Source organism: Cicer arietinum, chromosome 7 (genome assembly GCF_000331145.2).
Source record: "Cicer arietinum cultivar CDC Frontier isolate Library 1 chromosome 7, Cicar.CDCFrontier_v2.0, whole genome shotgun sequence".
NCBI lineage: Eukaryota > Viridiplantae > Streptophyta > Magnoliopsida > Fabales > Fabaceae > Cicer > Cicer arietinum.
This window is the reverse complement of record NC_021166.2, coordinates 43,146,381-43,150,824: the sequence shown is the minus strand read 5'-3', so window position 1 is coordinate 43,150,824 and position 4,444 is coordinate 43,146,381.

Genomic DNA, 4,444 nt, shown 5'->3' with positions numbered 1-4,444 from the left:
TATATATATTGTTAATTTCACAAACTATCATCATAAATGAATCAGCACAATTGCATAAAGTTGTTTTGCATGTCCAAGATAGTTTACATAATATTTTGGAAAACTATTCCTATGTAGTTTAAAAACGTTGTAAACATTTTAAATATGATAATTCTCTTTATTTGATAAATTAAAAAAATAAAAATTCATTAAAGAAATTTTAAAGGTTGAATCAAAATAAAACAATATTATATTGAATTCTTTATGGACATTTAATTGATTTTCTAATGGATGTATAATATGTCTGTTGAAAGAAACTTTTCTAAATTAAAAATGTTAAACTCTAATTTGTGATCTACTGTATCATAAGATAGATTAAATAAGTTTGTTTTGATTTAAAATAAAAACAAATTTTAAGAATTTAGATTATGAAGAAATTTTAATGATTTTGGAGAAAAAAACAAATCTAAAGAATACGATATTCAAAGGATAAGCCCTGCTGCCGTCTTAATCCTATGAATTTAATTTAGGGAAACTGAACATTGCTAAGTACTCGATGTTTCAATAAGAGGTACATAAGTTTTGATTAAAAAAATTGTTTAATTAAAGTTTTTTTTAATAGTTAATATTAGTAATTAATTGTTAATTTTATTAAAAAAATATGTTGAATTCATAATCTCCTTACACACTTCAACTGGCCAAACAATCAAACCACCCTATAACGCCCTTATTCGATTAGAGTTGGAAGTCAATATTTTTAATCGATTCAACATTAACGGAAGATCCTTAACCACTTTAATGCAGGCATTTGGTTAAACGTAATTGGGTTTGTCTTTTGGTTTTCTTTCTTGAGAATTTAGTTATAAGAAATAGGAAAGTAAAATTACACTATATATCCTTTATCAGATTTATGTTTAACATTTTGGTCATTTATTTTTTATTTTTTTATTTGAATAATTTATCTATTAAAATGTTTACGAAGTTATTTTTTTTATCTTTTAAAATATTTATAAAGTTAGCGTTTAACTTTTTTCTCTCGTGTAAGTCATTTATATTTTAATAATTTACAAAAATAATGATGGACAAGTTTAAACTTGCCAATCATTATTTTTAGTTTAGACAACAATAAAAAAGTGTGAAAAAAGTTAAAAAATCGTGGCCTAAACTTTAAGCAACGGTTTGACAACACATTTTTAGGTATAGTATATGCGGCCGTTGCCTATTCTAACATGCCACGGTTTTTTATTTTTACTCACAAAATATGAAAACCATTAATTTAAATAAGAGAATAGACAACCACACTTTTAGTATTGTTGCCTATTCTTAGGTAACATACCTGCAAAGATTCTCAACTCTTTAGGGTCACACTTTTATACATGTTGCATATAAATTTAGGCAATGTTTTACAATCAATCTTAATGTTCGCTTTACTTTTAGGCCACAGTTTTAAACAATTTATTTTTAATATTGAAAAATATTAATTTTATCAAAAACAATTACATTAAATTAGTTATGATAAGATTTAAATAAAAGAAAAAAAGACTTTCAAAACTAATTGTATACCAAAATGTTAAATTTTCAAATCAAATACATGTATGTATTCATTTTTATTTCAAGCATCAAATTATTCCACAATAGGCTATAAGGTACAAAACTAATAACTTCTACGAGACAACAACTCTAATTTATAAACTATTTATAAGAATTTCATGTGTCTTCATTATCAGTTCCTTGTATCTCAATCAAACTTTGTATGATTCATGAATGCCTTGTCTCTTTGGTCCTTGCTAACAACTTGAAATTAGCATTAGAGGCCTTCAGATGATCAAAGCCCCTTACAAGCAGCAACTCGAGAAAGAAAAAAAAAACAAATAATAGATGAAATGAGAGGTTATAGTGTGACGAGCAATTGATAAGTTTCTTCAAATAGACAAAACTCACAATAGGTGGAACACATAAACAAGACAAGTTAGAATAGTTATGATTGAACACAAAGTTAGAATAGTCTTTCTACAAAGCAGTAACACTTTAATACCTTTTAATCACATACCAAATCCATTTCACACCATATTTAAAGTGATGCATGCTTTTGGAATTCATCGGAAAAATGTAAGTAGTCTAATGAGATTTCACTTAAAGACTCTACACCATTTGCACCTTCTCAACCAAACAAAACCATACAACTAAGTGAAGATGAAGACATTAACACAATGAACTAAATAAAATTAGCTAACTAAAACTAACCAAATCAAATCAAAATAATAGTGAAACATTGCAGACACAAACATAAGGATTCTATTAAAAATAAATCCAAATATATTCAACACACTAATCACTAAGGCAAATAGGTCAATTTACAAGTTATGCTAGTTAGGATTAGAAATACAATCTTATACCAAATTATAGGAACACTTGCGATAACATAAACAATTCATCTCCATTATATATAGCAACTGCAAAAATACATATATCAAACTACATATAAGAGCAACAACCCACTCCATTCCTCTTAATTAAAATGACTCATAAATACAAACCTAACGTTTAACCATACATATCAAACTCAATTACTAAATTTGACCAATTAAGCATAGCCTAATTATTAACACTTGACTCCATTGTATTCAAAACAAAGCAACAACCAATTCTAAAACAAACAATAATTCAAAAGGTTAACATCAATGACTACTAAACCTAATTATTAACACTTGCTTCCTAACATTTATGTAAATTAAAGTAACTAGTTGGGACTAATATCTATTAGTTAGAAACATATACATACAAGAGACATGCATGTTCAAAATTATACTAGTGCAATTTTATAATAACACAACATCCTACATGCTCATTCTTGTTTCAACTATCTACATCTATCCCTTTAGAAAAATGAGTTGAAATCTTCTCCCTTGTTGATTTTCTTTCACCAAAGACAAATCACACAATGAACCAAACCTTGCTAAAACAAATGAAAATACATTAAAACAAAAAACAACAATCATTTCTTAATGCATAATTTGCAGCAGCCAATTATATATATATATATATATATACCATATCTGAAAAATGTTATGCACCATAAGAAGTACATACATATTCAGAAACAAATTATTACCAGAGACATATTTTAACGGCACAAAATATCAAAGAATTTTTTTGGAGTTGTGATGATAGTATATGGGTAGTTAAATTGAAACCTAAAATACCAACTTGCTATCAATAATAATAGCACATATATTTAAGACATTCTAGTAGAAAATATTTTAAAAACATAAAGCAATCACCATTTATCAATGGTATACAAATCTTGCAACCAATGTTAAATAGTTGTTGTGTAATTATTCCATAATCCATGAAAGTTTAACATTAAAAACCAATTTTCACATAATGTAGTTTTTAAAAAAAAAGGTCAGATCAACAATACAAAAACCACAACATCACCGAGCTATAAATAAAAAAGTTAGCACACACAAAAATATACTCAATGAGAGAAAGAGTATTGGCCTGAAAGCTATTTTTACAAAAGATATGAAGGCTGTGAGGGTGTTCTTGAACACTGAATCCCTGTATTTCATACCCATCGGGAACTTGCCCAGGCTGCGCAACCTCTAGTTGAGGTGTGGGCTTTCCTCTGGGATGTTCTAAGTCCCTAAAGATAGACTCCCCACTTATGCCCAAGGAATTTCTTTTGAGCGCACCATGAAGCCGTTGACTAATTCCCTAAGAAGGCTGTGAATTTATTTATGAAAACAACTCTGTTTAAAACCACAACAACACATGTGAGAAATTTCCAAAATATTGGTGAGTATATGTATGTATAATTGGTTTTATTTGACATGATTTAGTGGTTGTGTTCTAGATGTGAAATGTTTATGTCCTGAGTTCTATCCATGTGTGTGTGCTTTCTTTTTGCATAAATTATATTTTGAAAAGGTGCAAATGTTGAATAAAATGAAAAGGCACACTGGACGAACTCAAACACGGGTCAGACACACGTTATATGATTATAGCCATTTGCAAATCAGAAGGAAGAATCAAGAGTTGTACCTCTTTCTCAAGTGACATTATTTTTCTATAAATAGTGTCACTTTGGATAGAATAAAAACACGAAAATTTGGAGATTGCCATCCACTTTTTTCACCCATTCTTATATTTTAAGTCATCTTATTCTTCTCTAATGCATGAGTGAAGAATATGAAACATTATGTTGTAACATACTATTGAAAGATACTCTTGGTGTGATACTGCAAATCATATCAAGGTTTTCCAAAGTACCCTGAAAGGGATTAACTGATTATCTCATTTGCATCCAATTGGTGGGGGTGAATCGAACCTAAAGGCTACTGTAACAACATGCTTTGGAATTTTCTACATATAATCTTCATCCACAACTTCACTATTAAAGTCTTGCAGCAATTGTGACCAATACAGTTTCAACAATCTTTAGGTTCGATTTTATTTTCAATCA